At 38.9% G+C, this 16,821-nt stretch overlaps 1 protein-coding gene across 9 annotated transcripts in view; it reads left to right on the top strand.

Moving 5' to 3' along the window:
• HERC3 (HECT and RLD domain containing E3 ubiquitin protein ligase 3) overlaps positions 1-16,821 on the top strand; it is a 126,613-nt gene that overhangs the window by 45,117 nt on the left and 64,675 nt on the right. The window lies entirely within an intron of this gene.

Below are 16,821 nucleotides of genomic sequence, written 5' to 3'. Positions count from 1 at the left end.
AGATAAACCCAAAGAAACCTGCATTCAGACACATCATAATCAAACTTCTAAAAATTAAGACAAATACTTGAAAGCCCAGAGAAAAACAACACATTACATATAAGGAAACAATGATTCAGAAGACTGTGAATTTCACACCAGAAACTCTGGAGGCCATAAGGAAGTGGCATAGCAGAGCATAGAAAGAAGAGAATTGTAAACTTAGAATTCTGTATCCAGCAAAAATAGCCTTTATAAATGAAGGTGAAACAAAGGCAGTTTTAGGTGAAGGAAAAGTCAGAGAATTCAACTAGCAGGGCTGTACTAAATAATAGCAAGATGAAGTTTTTCAGACGGAAGGGAAATGATATCAGAAGGAATAGTGGCACATCAAGAATGAAGAAGAGCAACAGAAATAGCAGATTTATTTGGGAATATAATACACTCTTGAGTTCTCCAGTGTATATTTTATGGTTCAAAGCATATTTAAGATTACTGTAACTTAAAGGGGGGATGGTAAAGTAACCTATATGGTGGTAGGGTTTCTTCCTTGTAATATATTTTGCATTGTAAAAATGTTGATTCTAAGTAAGCTCTGAAAAGATAATTATTGTAATTCTTGGAACAATCACTTAAAAAGCTATACCAAGTAATATAGTAGAAAACACAATAGATACATTAAAATGGAATACTAAAATTATTTAACACAAAAGAAGGCAAGAAAGAGGAAATGAGAAACAGGAAATAAAACAATAACAAAATAGGTAAAAATCCAAATATAGCAATAATTATATTAAATAGAAATAGTCTAAACAAAACAACCCAAATACAGAGATTATCCTATTAGACTCTAAAAAAACCCCAGCAAATTACTGTGCATAAGAAATTGACTTCAAAAATAATGATATTGGAAGATTATTAAAAGTAAAAGATACAAAACATATATTATGCAAACGTTAATCATAATTAACGTTTAGTGAGTAAAGCTTAAAGTAGGCAAAGAAAGTGACCAGGAATACAGAGGAATGTTACATAGTGATTAAATGGTCAATTCGAGGGGGGCGGGGCCAAGATGGCTGACTAGAAGCAGCAGTGATTGGAAGCTCCCATGGAAGAGATCCAAAACAGTGTATTAATCTTACACCGCCAACCAAGGTATCCAGGTTTGGTCATTAGGACTGACTAGGCAGCTGGCATGACCCACGGAGGGGAAGGAAGAGCAGTGTGGTGCGGCGGCCCACCTGAGAGCCACACAGGGCAGGGGAGCCCCCACCCTTAGCCAAGAGAGGTGGTTAGTGAGTGTGCTACCCAGCCTTGGGAACCGTGCTTTTTCCACGGAACTGTGCAACCCACAGATCGGAAGATCCCACTCGTGAGCCCATGCTACTGGGGCCTTGGGTCCCAACCATGGAGCGGTGCAGATTCTCACTGGGCTAGAATTGGTGTAAGCCAGCCAAATCCCCAGGGTAAGGGGCAGCCACCACCACTGCTGTGGCTGCCTGCTGTCTAAGCCACCTGAGCTCCTTGCGGGAGGGGTGGCAGCCAACATTGGAGCTTCAGGGCTTCCTTGCAGGAACTCCATCTCCAACTAGGGGCTAAGGGACAGAACTCTGATCTCCCTGGGCCTGAACCCCTAGGGGGAGGGATGGCCATAGTCTCTGTGGACCAGCAGACTTAGTCTTTCCTCCTGCTAGCACTGACGAATCTGGGCAGCCCAGATGAGTGAGTTTCCCCCCAGCACAGCACACCCCCTCCACCAAGGGATAGCCAAAGTGCTTTGTTAAATGGGTCCTGCTTCCTGTGCCACCCAACTGGGTGAGACCTCCCCACTCCCCCCACCCCCCTGCCCCCGCCAACAGGGGTTGTCAGACATCCTATACAGGAGCATCCTTACTGGCATAAGGTCAGTGCCCCTCAAGGTCAGAGATGCCAGAGGAAGGAGCAGGCACCCATCTCTGCTCTTCTCCAGTCTCCTCAAGTGACATTTCCAGACGCAGGAATGAACCAGATGAATAGGGCTTGAAGTGAACCCCCAGCAAACCGCAGCAGCCCTGCAGAAGAGGGACCTGACTATTGAAAGAAAAACAAACAGAAAGTAACAACAACAGTTTCAACAAGAAAGTCCCCACAAAAACCTCATCCAAGGGTCAGCAGGCTCAAAGATTGAAACTAGACAAACTCATGAGGATGAGAAAGAATCAGTGGAAAAAAACGCTGAAAACCCAAAAAGCAGAGTGCCTCTTCTCTAAATGATCGCAACACCTCTCCAGCAAGGGCGCAGAACTGTACGGAGAATGAGATGGATGAATTGACAGAAAGAGGCTTCAGAAGGTGGGTAACAACAAATTTCGCTGAGGTAAAGGAGCATGTTCTAACCCAAAGCAAAGAAGCTAAGAACATTGATAAAAGATTAGAGAGCTGCGAACTAGAATAACCAGTTTAAAGAGGAACATAAACAACCTGATGGAGCTGAAAAATGCAGCGTGAGAACTTTGTGAAGCATACACAAGTATCAATAGCTGAATCGGTCAAGCAGAAAGAATATCAGAGATGGAAGACTCTCTTGCTGAAATAAGGCAGGCAGACAAGATTAGAGAAAAAAGAATGAAAAGGAATGAACAAAACCTCTAGAAATATAGGACTATGTAAAAAGACCGAACCTAAGACTGATTGGAGTACCTGAAAGAGACAGGGAGAATGGAACCAAGATGGAAAACACACTTCAGGATATTATCCAGGAGAACTTTCCTAACCTAGCAAGACAGGACAACATTCAAATTAGGAAATACAGAGAACTCCACTAAGATACTCTATGAGAAGATCAACTCTGAGGCACATAATCATCAGATTCACCAAGGTCAAAATGAAGGAAAAAATGTTAAGGGCAGCCAGCGAGAAAGGCCGTGTCACTTACAAAGGGAAGCCCACCAGACTAACAGCAGACCTCTCAGCAGAAACCCTACAAGCCAGAAGAGAGTGGGAGCCAATATTCAACATTTTTAAAGAAAACAATTTTCAACCCAGAATTTCATATCTGGCCAAATTAAGCTTCATAAGCTAAGGAGAAATAAAATCCTTTTCAGATAAGCAAATGCTGAGGGAATTAGTCACCACCAGGCCTGCCTTACAAGAGCTCCTGAAGGAAGCACTAAATGTAGAAAGGAAAAACCGGTACCAGCCACTGCAAAGCACACAAAAATATAAAGACTAATGACATTATGAAGAAACGGCATCAATTAGTGTGCAAAATAACCAGCTAGCATCATGATGACAGGATCAAATTCACACATAACAGTATTAACCTTAAATATATATAGGCTAAATGCTCCAATTAAAAGATATAGACTGGCAAATTGGCTAGAGTCAAGACCCATTGGTGTGCTGTATTCAAGAGACCCATCTAATGTGCAAAGACACACACAGGCTCAAAATAAAGGGATGGAGGAAAATGTATCCAGCAAATGGAAAGTGGAAAAAAGCAGGGGTTGCAATTCTAGTCTCTGACAGAACAGACTTTAAACAAACCAAGATCAAAAAAGACAAAGGGCATTACATAATGGTAAAGGGATCAATTCAACAAGAAGAGCTAACTATCCTAAATATATATACACCCAGTATGGGAGCACCCAGATTCATAAAACAAGTTCTTAGAGACCTACAAAGAGACTTAGACTCCCACACAATAATAGTGGGAGAATTTAACACCCTACTGTCAATGTTAGATCAATGAGACAGACAATTAACAGGGATATTCAGGACTTGAACTGAGCTCTGGATCAAGTGGACCTAATAGATATCTACAGAACTCTCCACCTCAGAACAACAGAGTATACATTCTTGTCAGTGCCACATGGCACTTACTCTAAAATTGACCGCATAATTGGAAGTAAAACACATCTCAGCAAATGCAAAATAACTGAAATCGTAACAGTCTCTCAGACCATAGTGCAATCAAATTAGAAATCAGAAGTAAGAAACTCACTCAAAACCACACAACTGGCCAGGTGCGATGGCTCACGCCTGTAATCCCAGCACTTTGTGAGGCTGAGGTGGGTGGATTGCCTGAGCTCAGGAGTTCGTGACCAGCCTGGGCAAAACAGCAAAACCCCATCTCTACGAAAATACAAAAATTAGCCAGGTGTGGCAGTGTGCGTCTGTAGTCCCAGCTACTCGGGAGGCTGAGGTAGGAGAATTGCTTGAATCCGAGAGGCAGAGGTTGCCTATGGGCTGAGATTGCACCACTACACTCCAGCCTGGGTGGCAGAGTGAGATGCCGTCTCAAAAACGAACAAACAGGCCGGGTGCGGTGGCTCACGCCTGTAATCCCAGCACTTTGGGAGGCCAAGGCAGGTGGATCACGAGGTCGGGAGATGGAGACCATCCTTGCTAACGTGATGAAACCCCGTCTCTACTAAAAATACAAAAAAATTAGCCGGGCATGATGGTGGACGCCTGTAGTCCCAGCCACTCGGGAGGCTGAGGCGGGAGAATGGCATGAACCCAGGAGGCAGAGCTTGCAGTGAACCGAGATCACGCCACTGCACTCCAGCCTGGGCCACAGAGCAAGACTCTGTCTCCAAACAAACAAAAAGCCACACAACTACATGGAAATTGAACAACCTGCTCCTGAATGACTTCTGGGTAAATAATGAAATTAAGGCAGAAATCAAGAAGTTATTTGAAACCAATGAGAACAAAGAAGCAATGTACCAGAATCTCTGGGACACAGCTAAAGAAAGCAGTGTTAAGAGGGAAATTTATAGCACTAAATGCCCGCATCAGAAAGCTAGAAAGATCTCAAATCAACACCCTAACATCACAACTAAACTAGAGAAGCAAGAGCAAACAAATCCAAAAACTAGCAGGGGACAAGAAATAACTAAGATCAGAGCAGAACTGAAGGAGATAGAGACATGAAAAACCCTTCAAAAAAATAATTGAATCCAGGAGCTGGTTTTTTGAAAAAAATTAATAAAATAGACCACCAGCTAGACTAATAAAGAAGAAAAGAGAGAAGAATTAAATCGACACAGTAAAAACGATAAAGGGGATATCACCACTGATCCCACAGAAATACAAACTACCATCAGAGAATACTATTAACACCTCCATGCAAATAAACTAGAAAATCTAGAAGAGATGGACAAATTCCTGGACACATACACCCTTCCAAGACTTAAGCAGGAAGAAGTTGAATCCCTGAATAGACCAATAACAAGTTCTGAAATTGAGTCAGTAATAAATACCCTACTAACCAAACAAAGTCCAAGACCAGAGAGATTCACAGCTGAATTCTACCAGAGGTACAAAGAGGAGCTGGTATCATTCCTTCAGAAACTATTCTAAACAATTGAAAAGGAGGGACTCCTCTCTAATTTTATGAGGATAGCATCATCCTGATACCAAAACCTGGCAGAGACACAACAAAAAAAGAAAATTTCAGGCCAATATCCTTGATGAACGTCAGTGTGAAAATCCTCAGTAAAATACTGGCAAACCAAATCCAGCAGCACATCAAAAAGCTTATCCACCACGATCAAGTCAGCTTCATCCTGGGATGCAAGGCTAGTTCACCATATGCAAATCAATAAACGTAATCCATCACATAAACAGAACCAATGATAAAACCGCATGATTATCTCAATAGATGCAGAAAAAGCCTTTGATAAAATTCAACATCTCTTCATGTTAAAAACTCTCAATAAACTAGGTATTGATGGAACATATCTCAAAATAATAGGAGCTATTTATGACAAACCCACAGCCAGTTATCGTACTGAATGGGCAAAAGCTGGAAGCATTCCCTTTGAAAACTGGCACAAGACAAGGATGCCATCTTTCACCACTCCTATTTAACATAGTATTGGAAGTTCTGGTCAGGGCAATCAATCAAGAGAAAGAAATAAAGGGTACTCAAATAAGAAGAGAGGAAGTCAAATTGTCTCTGTTTGTAGACGACATGATACTATATTTAGAAAACCCCATCATCTCAGCCCAAAAACACCTTAAGCCGATAAGCAACTTGGGCAAAGTCTCAGGGTATAAAATCAATGTGCAAAAATCACAAGCATTCCTATACAACAGCAATGGAAAAGCAGAGAGCCAAATAATGAATGAACTCCCATTCACAGTTGTTACAAAGAGAATAAAATACCTAGGAATATAGCTAACAAGGGACATAAAGGACCTCTTCAAGGAGAACTACAAACCACTTCTCAAAGAAATAAGAGAGGACACAAACAAATGGAAAAACATTCCATCCTCATGGATAGGAAGAATCAGTATCATGAAAATGGTCATACTGCCCAAAGTAATTTATAGATTCAGTGCTATTCCCATCAAACTATCATTAAAATTCTTCACAGATTTAGAAAAAACTACTTTAAAATTCATATGGAACCAAAAGAGAGCCCACATAGTCAAGGCAATCCTAAGCAGAAAGAACAAAGCTGGAAGTATCATGTTACCTGACTTCAAACTATACTACAAGGCTATAGTAACCAAAATAGCATGGTGCTAGTACCAAAACAGACTTACAGAAAATGGAACAGAATAGAGACCTCAGAAATAACACCACACATCTGCAACCATATGATCTTCAACAAACCTGACAAAAACAAGCAATGGGGAAAGGATTTTCTATTTAATAAATGGTGTTGGGAAAACTGGCTAGCATATACTGTAAACCAAAACTGGACCCCTTCCCTACACCTTATACAAAAATTAACTCAAGATGGATTAAAGACTTAAATGTTAAACTCCAAACCATAAAAACCCTAGAAGAAAACCCAGGCAATACCATTCAGGATATAGGCATGGGCAAGGACTTTATGACAAAAATGCCGAAAGCAATTTCAACAAAAGCCAAAATTGACAAATGGGATCTAATTAAACTAAAGAGCTTCTTTACAGCAAAAGAAACTCATGAGTGAACAGGCAGCCTACAAAACGGAAGAAAATATTTGCACTGTACCCATCTGACAAAGGTCTAATATCTAGAATCTACAAGGAACTTAAACAAATTTACAAGAAAAAAAAACCCCATCATAAAGTGGGCAAAGGATGTGAACAGACAATTCAATATGGAAGACATTTTTGCGGTCAACAAACATGAAAAAAAAGCTCAACATTGCTGATCATCAGAGAAATGCAGATCAAAACCACAATGAGATACCATCTCACGCCAGTCAGAATGGCGATTATTAAAAAGTTGAGAAACAATAGATGCTGGCAAGGCTATGGAGAAATAGAAACGCTTTTACACTGTTGGTGGGAGTGTAAATTAGTTCAATTATTGTGGAAGACATTGTGGTGATTCCTCAAGGATATAGAACCAGAAATACCGTTTGACTCAGCAATCCCATTACTGGGTATATACCCAAAGGAATACAAATCATTCTACTAAAAGACAGATGCACACATATGTTTATTGCAGCACTATTTACGACAGCAAAGACATGGAACCAACCCAAATGCCCATCAATGATAGACTGGAAAAAGAAAATGTGATACATATACACCATGGAATCCTATGCAGCCATGAAAAGGAATGAGATCATGTCCTTTGTCAGGACATTGATGAAGCTGGAAGCCATCATTCTCAGCAAACTAACACAGGAACAGAAAACCAAACACCACATATCCTCACTCATAAGTGGGAGTTGAACAATGAGAACACATGGACACAGGCAGGGGAACAACACACACTGGAGCCTTTTGGTGGGGAGCGAGGGAAGGGAGAGCATCAGGACAAATAGGTAATACATGTGGGGCTTAAAAAAGTGACGGGTTAATAGGTGCAGCAAACCACCATGGCACATGTATACCTATTTAACAAACCTGCACGTTCTGCACATGTGTCCTGGAACTTAAAGGAGAAAATAAATAAATAAGATCAGTTCAGCAGGAAAACATAGGAATCCCAAATGTGTGTATACCTAACAACTGAGCTTCAAAATACTTGAAACAAAAACTTACAGAAATAAAAGGAAAAATAGACAAATCTAAAAATTATATTTGGAGACTTTTTACTCTTTTTTTGTGATAAATAGAACTAATAGATAGAACATCATATAGAAGTGCATCGTCAAATGGACTAGATATGATTGATATTTATTGAACATTCTATCCAGCAGCAGAATACACACTTTTTTCAACTGCCTATAGAACGTTCACCAAGATAGACCACATTTTGAGTCACAACACAAACGTGAACAAATTTTAAAGGATTGTAATAATTAAAAGTATGTTCTCTCACTATACTGGAATTCAACTAGAAATTAATAACAGAAAAATAACAAAGTCTTCAAACTCTTAGATTAAAATTAAGCAGCAGCCTTATAAATAATCAATGGGTCAAAGAGGAAGTCTCAAGGGAAATTTAAAAATATTTTGAACTGAATGAAAATGAAAATATGGTTTATCAAAATTTGTGGGATGTAGCTTAAAGCAGTGCTTAGAACTTTGTGGCATTAAAAAGCTTATTTAGAAAGAAAAGTATTCAATCAATAATTTAAGCCTTCACTTACAAAATGAGAAAAATATTAAGAGCATAATAAACGAAAGGTAAGTACAAGGAAAGAAATAATGATAAAAGTAGAAAGCAGTGTTATTGAAAATAGAAGAACCGTAGAGAAAATCAATGGAACCAAAAGCTAGCTCTTTGAAAAGATCAATAAAATGATAAACCTTTAGCAAGAGAGTCAAAGAGAACAAAAGAAAACGTAAGTTACCAGTATCAGTGAAACAGAGAATATCATTACCCTGCAGGCCCTGCAGACATTAAAAGCTTTGTAGTGGAATCTGACAACAGTTCTCTCTATATACGTTTAACAGCTTGGATCAAATGGACAATTCTTCCAAAACCACAGACTATCAAAACTCAACCAAGATGCAATAGATAATCTAAATAGGTTATCTATAACTACAAAGGATGGAATTCATGGTTTAAAGCCTTAAAAAGAAGTTCCCCTTGACCGGGCATGGTGCTCATGCCTGTAATCCCAGCACTTTGGGAGGTTGAGGTGGGCAGGTCACTTGAGACCAGGAGTTCAAGACCAGGCTGGCCAACATATTGTATTTTTAGTGAAACTCCATCTCTACTAAAAATAAAAAAAATTAACTTGGGCATGGTGGTGCATGCCTGTAATCTCTGCTACTCGGGAGGCTGAGGCAGGAGAATTACTTGAACCCAGGAGGTGGAGGCTGCAGTGAGCCGAGATCACACCACTGCACTCCAGCCAGGGCAACAGAGTGAGACTCTGTCTCAAAAAAAAAAAAAAAAAAAAAAGAAAGAAATCTCTAGACCTCTAGACTCACGTGGTTTCTCTGCCAAATGTTATCAAGCATTTAGATAAGAAATGACACTGATGAAATAAAATGTGCTTTAAACAATAGGAAAAACAGTCTAAAGAAGAAACTCACATGGTTATGTGAATTGATACAGAAAACAGAATTTGACATTATGCAGCATCCATTTATGATAAGAACTCTCATGAGGAACACACTAGAAGTAGAAGGAAACTTTTTCAACCTGATGAAGGACATCTACCAACAAATCTTATAGCTATGTCAAACAGTGTTGAAAGATTGCATTCTTTCAGTTCATTTGGGGTGCTATAACAAAAATACCACAAACTTGTTGGCTTATAAAGAACAAACATTTATTCTTACAGTTCTAGAGGCTGGAAACTTTAAGGCCAAGGTGCCAACAGATTTGGTGTCTGCCGAGCACTGTCATCCTCATAGATGGTACCTTTTTAGCTCTATCTTCATACAGTGAAAGGGGCTAGCTAGCCAGCCCTCTATGGTCTCTTTTATAAGGGCACTAATCTCAACCATGAGGGCTTTGCCCTCATGACCTTATCACTTCCCAAAAGGCTGCAATACCTAACACCATCACCTTGGGGGTGATTTCAGCATATACGTTTTGGGGGATTCAAACATTCAGACCATTGAACATGGCAAGGATGTCCACTCTCACTACTGCTATTCAACATCATGCTAGAAGTCCTAGCCAGTGTAATAAGGAAAGAATGGGGGCGGGGGGGTGTGTGGGTGGCAGGGGGAAGCAAACAAATTGGAAAGGAAGAAAAAAACCGTCTCTATTCTCAGAAAAAATTATTTCTATTAAAAATTGCAGTGTCTACATTGAAAGTTAAAAAACTATTAGTTAAATTTGTATGATTTAAGGTCAATACACAAAAATCTACTATATATATTAACAATATGCAATTGGAAACTGGAATAAAAAATACAATTTATAGTAGTTCCAAACAAATAAAATACATAAGTATAACTTTAACAAAACATATATAAGATTTATATGCTGAAAACTACAAAAGTCTGGTAGAAGAAATCCAAGACCTCTGTAACTGGAGAGACATCGTGTTCATGGATTAAGGCCCTTAACGTCTTATAGTAAATATTTCAGTTCTTCTCAAGTTGACTTTATAGATTTAACACAATTTGAGCTAAAATTCCAGTAGGATTCTTTTTTTGTAGATACAGACAAGCCAATTATAAAGTTTATATGGGGAGGTAAAGGATCTAGAATACCTGAAGCAATTTTGAAAAATAAGAATAAAGTTGAAGGAATCACCTGATTTTGAGGCTTACTATAGAGGTATAGTAACCCAGGGTATGTGGTACTGACAGAGGTGTAGACGCAGTCCAACAGAACAGAATAAAGCCCAGAAATATATCCACACAAATGTGGTTAACTGACTTTTGATAGAAATGTAAAAGAGATTCCATATAGAAAGGATTTTGTTAGTTGTTTTTAGCAAAGGGTGGTGGAACACTTGGACATTCATACCTTAAAAAAAAGAACCTTGATCTGAATCTCACAGCTTTTTAAAACAGTTAACTCAAAATGAATCACAGATCTCAATGTAAAATGTGAGTCAATAAAGCTTTCAGAAGAGAGCAGAGGAGAAATTCTTCATAACCTGAGGTTAGGCAGAGAGTTCTTAGACATGACACCAAAAACATAATCCATAAAGGAAAAAGTTGTTAAGACTTATCTATGAGCGTGTTAAGAGAATGAAAAGACAGTCTACAGGCTGGGAGAAATTATTTGCAAATCACGTATCTGACAAAGGATTTGTATCCAGAATATATTTAAAAAACAACTCAACAATAGTGAAATAAAAATTTAATTTTAAAAATTGGCAAGAACTTCGAACAGACATTTATCCAAAGAGGATGGATGGCAAATAAGCACATGAAAAGATGTATGACATCTTTAGCCACCAGGGAAATGCAAATTAAAACCGTGATGAAATACCATTATACTTGTTAGAATGGGTAAAATTAAATACTGATAATAGCAAGTGTTGGCAAGGATGCAGAGCAACTGGACTCTCATAATTGCTGGTGTTAATGCAAAATGGGACAGCCATTCTGGAAAATGATTTGGCAGGGTTTTTTTTCTTTTTTTTAAATAAACATATATTTACCACATAACCTAGCAATCTCACACCTGGGTATTTACTCCAGTGTTAGGAAAACTTATTGTCATACAATAAGCTGTATATGAACGTTCATTGCATCTCTATTTATAATCACTAAAAACTGTCAACAGTGCTCTGTAGTTCATCCATTATAAAGTGGAATACTCCTCACCAATAAAAGGAACAAACTATTGATACATGCAACGACTTAATTGAATCTCAGAGGCATTATGAGTAAAACAATCCAGCTTCAAAGAGTTAGACACTATATGATTCCATTTACATGACAGTATAAAAAACTCAAAACTATAGTGAGAGAAAACAGATTGTTGGTTGTCAGGGGTTAAGGATGAGGAGAGGATGCAACTATAAGGAATAGCATGAAGAACATTTTTGGGGTGATGGGACTGTTCTGTACCTTGATTGTGGTGGTAGTTACATGTGTTTGAATTCGTAGACTTATACACCAAAAAAAGGTCATTTATTCTATGATAATTAAAAATTTTTTAAAGCTGACTCTGGTTTCAGTGCCTTGGCTCAGAAACAAGATAGAATATCTCTTAGGGAAATAGTCCAGATACCCCAAAATGTTTAGACCGAAGTAATTAATTAAGAAAGAAATTGGAATATGGCTTTGGAAAAAGACCTTTCAGATACAGAAACAAACAAAATGAAGGAAAGAGAGCTTAGTCATGTTGTGGGAGGCAGGGAGACTCTAGGATGAAAATTAGATACCAGGCCATCTTCTGTGTTGGGAACTGCAGAGGAACTTGGATGTATAATATTTTGTTTTGAGCGGTTTGCCGAGATGCAGTGTATCTCCATTACCCAGACTTTCAGTAAAAGTCTGCTGCACCCCACAGACTGGGTTGATAGTATTTTGGAGAAAAAGCAGTCAAAAGAGCAGAGTATAGCAGCAGGAGGAAAGATGTGCAGGAGGGTAAGAGTTCAGTGGGAACAGGAAATCAAGAGTTAGGGTGAACGTGAGGACTTAGAATGTGCAGAATGGTAGGGTGAAGAGCTGGGTTTCCTATAGTATGTCTCTGTCTTGTTTTCTACTATTAAAGAAAAGTATAATTGTAGAGTTGACAATTTGCAGAAAAGCAGAAAGGAGACATCTAAGTGGTGAAAGTTTAACCCTCTTTGTACTATCAACTGCTTACATTTATTTTATTATAGTTTTATTAAAAACTTAGTGCCAACTGTTAATCACTAATTTTGTATATACTGTATATAGTAGTCCCTCCTTATCTGCAGGGGATGTGTTCCAAGACCCCCACTAGATACCTGAAACCTTGGATAGTACCTAATTCTATATATACTATGCTTTTTCAATCTGATAACGGGGGCAGCTACTAAGGGACTAACAGGCAGGGAGCATATGCGACATGGATACGCTGGACAAAGGGATGGTTCATGTCCCAGGCAGAGCGGGACAGCGAGAGATTTCGTCACATGACTCAGAATGGTATGCAATTTAAAACTTATGAGTTGCTTATTTCTGGAAATTTCCACTTAATATTTTTGCACTGCACTGATCGCAGGTTACTGAAACTCTGGAAAGAAAAACCTCAGATAAGGGGGAACTACTGTCCTTTCTACCCAGATGCTGATATTATTAACTGTAAGCCATTGGATGTGTTTCTCATGTGAACAGACGATGAGGAAAAAGTTAATTTTCCATTATCCATAGGTAGGGTATTCACTTTGTAGGTTACTTTTACCAATTTAAAATCTATCTAATTCTTTTCCAGAGGAAAGACAATATAGCTTAGTTAAGTATAATGGGCTTTGAAGTCAGACAGACCTGGTGTCCATCCCAGTTCCACCAATCATTAGTTGTGAGCCTTGGCCAAATTACACCCTCTTTCTAAGCTGAGGACAACAACCCTGTGCCCTTGCTTCACAGGGTTGTTGCAAGGCTTAAGAATCTGCATCATCCATCTACCCCCTAGACTCATATCATCCTTCTCAGTTACCATTTTATGGTGGTTAAATGACAAATTTACCATTAACTCTAAAACATTAAAAAATTATGATGGGCTCAAGAGCTAAGTAGAACTAACCCTAATAATGCAAGTCCAGCTGAACTGCTGACTTGCTGTAAGCAGCACTCCACATTGGCCACTCTGCTGCCCTACCTACCATGACTTGTTCGGAACTGGAAACATTACTAAAGAGTTTTAAAAACTTTAAAGTGTTGCTGTGAAAGGTTCAAAGAGAAAGTATACTTTTATCCTCAAAAAATACCAAATGCTTCTTCAGTGTGTTTAGTTATTTTAATGTGTGGGTTGAGGTTCCATCATCTGCAAAATATAGTGTATAGTCTTGACAGAATGAATCAGAAGAGACTGCATGTGAAAATGAATCAGAGGGCACTTCAGCCTGAATGTTCCCAAGTGGGGCAGGGGTGTATTCAGAGAGGGGAGTGAATGAGGCATTCATCAGCACACTGAGCTGACCTAGGGGGTAGATTCTAGAAGAGGGATTATAGTTCCACAGTGACAGATCTCCAGCCTGAATTAGACGAGCGCAGTTTTCTGGCTAGAAAGAATAAGTTAGACTTGTGTAACCAGTGGTTTGGTTCTCCATCAACATTTGCATTGCTGAACAGTATTTCTGCCTTTGTGGCTACAGGTTTTATTGTTGTGGTGAGGGTAGCTGGATTTCCTGTTCCTATTGTCCATCTTCTTTAACCTCTACTCACTACTTCCCAACTCAGCCTTGCACCAGGCACAAAGAATAGTCCTTTACCTTGCAAAAATGTAAGGAATGCTATCAAAGGAGCTCAGGTGGGGCTGGTGAGTGATGGGACAGGAATTGGTTTGCCTAGAGATTGACGTGACTGGGAGTCAATGGTCATTGGAATCCAGGTGTTCCCTTTTGAGGCTACTAAGCTGTAGTAAAGACAAGCTCTAGAGAGGGATGCTATTGAGAGACTGAGGGAAAGAAAACGGCAGACAGATCAGAGCAACAGTGTCCTGTCAGGATAGTGGGGAAAATTATTAGTGTTGTGTTAGGCCATATACTAACATTCAGACAGGTAAGGCTGCTAGTCAGTAGCAGGAAGGTTAGGTACCAAGAGACAGACCTCAGTCGTGAATAAGGCATCAGGCTAGGTCCCAGGCCTAGAGAACAGAAAAGCCGTCCAAGTCCTGGAATTGGTACAAGGTGGAAATTTGGTTAGAGTGGAGTCTGAGCCACCTGGGCTCCTTTGATAGCGTTCCTTACATTTTTGCAAGGTAAAGATAGGACTGTTCTTTGTGCCTGATGCAAGGCTGAGTTGGGAAGTAAGTAGTGAGCAGAGGTTAAAGAAGATGGACAATGGGAACAATAGGAATTACAGAATCTTTCTGTTTACTGTGGTAATTTATCTGGCATGAGCATATTTTCAGTTAAAAATGTTACTGTTTTAAAGGAATATGTTTATATTCCTTTAAAGGAATATATTTATGCAAACTGTGTTCAGGTTAAATAACAGTTCCTTGCCTCACCTGTCCTTATCTTGAATCTCACTCCCTATCATTTCAACTCTTTAGCTTTTTTTTTTTTTTTTTGCTGCTTACCTTTATGTTTCTAAATAACATGCTTATAATATTATTTCTTGATTTTTTTTCAATATTGGACATAATCTGGAAACTTCACACTAGCAAAGATTAGAGTTCTGTTGTATTCTCTACCCACCCTTTCCTCTTCCTCACCACCAGACACTCATCCTTCCCCAAAGAGTTAATCTTTTAAATAAAATTTGATAATTATTAACTATGGAAAGTATTTGTGTTTGGTTATTATGATTGCATGTACCATGATTGCTTTTCTTTCTTATAAATCATTTAGTTTTTCCTGAAGTTAATGACTTTAATTTTTTTTCCACAGTAACCTCTGTATCTCTAGTAGAATTATAAAACTCATAATGCTCTAAAACTCTTTAAATAGTGTTCTCTTTTTCACCTTGGAGACATCCCTCCACCTTTGCTTTGTAGGCATGCTACATAGCTGTCTGGAAAGGTTCTTCACCTCCTTCCTGTCTGTGTAAGATTCCTGGTTCCTAAATCCTGAGTTCTTTGTTTTGGAGGCATATCTTCCAGTAGCTTTCTGAGAAAAACAGTATGGGAGGTGAAATATTTTGAGAGCTTTACACGCTCCAGAACTGCCCATTTGCTCCCCTTGCCTCACATTTTGTGTATTGAATTCTTGATTGGATGTTACTTTCGTTCAGAATTGTGAGGGCATCCCTCCATTGTCTTACAGTTTTCGGTGTTGCTTCTGAGAAGTATGATGCCATTCTGATCCCTGTTCTATTGTGTATAAACATGTTCTTTTCTAGAAACTTTTAGACTCTTTCTTGTTATTCTGAAATTTCAAGATGAAGGGTTCTACAGTAGGTATTTTGTTGGTATTATTCTGGGCACTTAATGGATCCTTTCAGTGTGAAATTTTCTTGTGATTCTTTTTTTTGAAATATTTATATCTTATGTCTTCTCCATTCTCTTTTTGGATGTTGGATCTCTTGGAACAATCCTCCAATTTCTTACCTTTTTTCCCCTTCTGATTTTCTCTTTGCTTTTTTCTTCTATTTCCTAGAAAATCTCTTCATTTCTAACTTTCAATCCTGCTTTTGAAGGTTTTTTTTTTTTTTAATTTATGCTGCCACATTTTTGGTTTCCAAGATATTTCTGTTGGTTTGTTTTTTGAATAATACTTTCCTATAGCACTCTCTTTCTAGTTCATGAGTGGAAATATCTTCTTTGATTTCTCAAAAGACTTTTAAGAAACTTTGCTCCCTGCATGATCTGTTTTTTCAGAGTTCATTTCCTTTTGTTTATGTTGCTCTTTGCCTTTCATGTTTAAGTTTTCCTCACACATAGGGTGATCCTTGTCTGGCCTTTTACATTTAAGGGTGAGGTGCTAAAATGTGAGTGGAGCTGTGTGTGTATGGGTGATTCTTATTGACTGATGGAAAGCTAGACATTTCATTGAGGGATGCACAAATGTCACTATCTGTGGGTCTTGTCTTTTGGGCCAGTTTTCTCAGGGAGAGATCCTTCTGTTTCCTGGCTGAATACATACAAGACTGTGTTCCAGAACTGAGGGGAGAAAGTTGTTTAGAATTCTGGGTGTGTTTGTGTGTGGGGGGAGAGGGTCTCATTGTTCCAGGCAGAGTTTCAGTCACTCCTGCTACTTTTAGGAATACGTTTCATTTCCACTCAACATTTAGGCCTCTTGGGTGGAACGTCTCCAAATAATACAGGCTTCTCCCTGGAGAGAGAAGCACCAGGCACATGGCTGTATAGGTTCAGGGAACATCTGGGAGGTGTGTGCTACTATAGTTATGTGTGTTACCCTGGGTCTCCAAATGTAAATTGACAGAGTTTAGAAATATGTGAAA

Source organism: Symphalangus syndactylus, chromosome 10 (assembly GCF_028878055.3).
Source record: "Symphalangus syndactylus isolate Jambi chromosome 10, NHGRI_mSymSyn1-v2.1_pri, whole genome shotgun sequence".
Lineage (NCBI taxonomy): Eukaryota > Metazoa > Chordata > Mammalia > Primates > Hylobatidae > Symphalangus > Symphalangus syndactylus.
The sequence above is the reverse complement of the archived record's forward strand: the minus strand, read 5'-3'. Positions and strand labels throughout refer to the sequence as shown.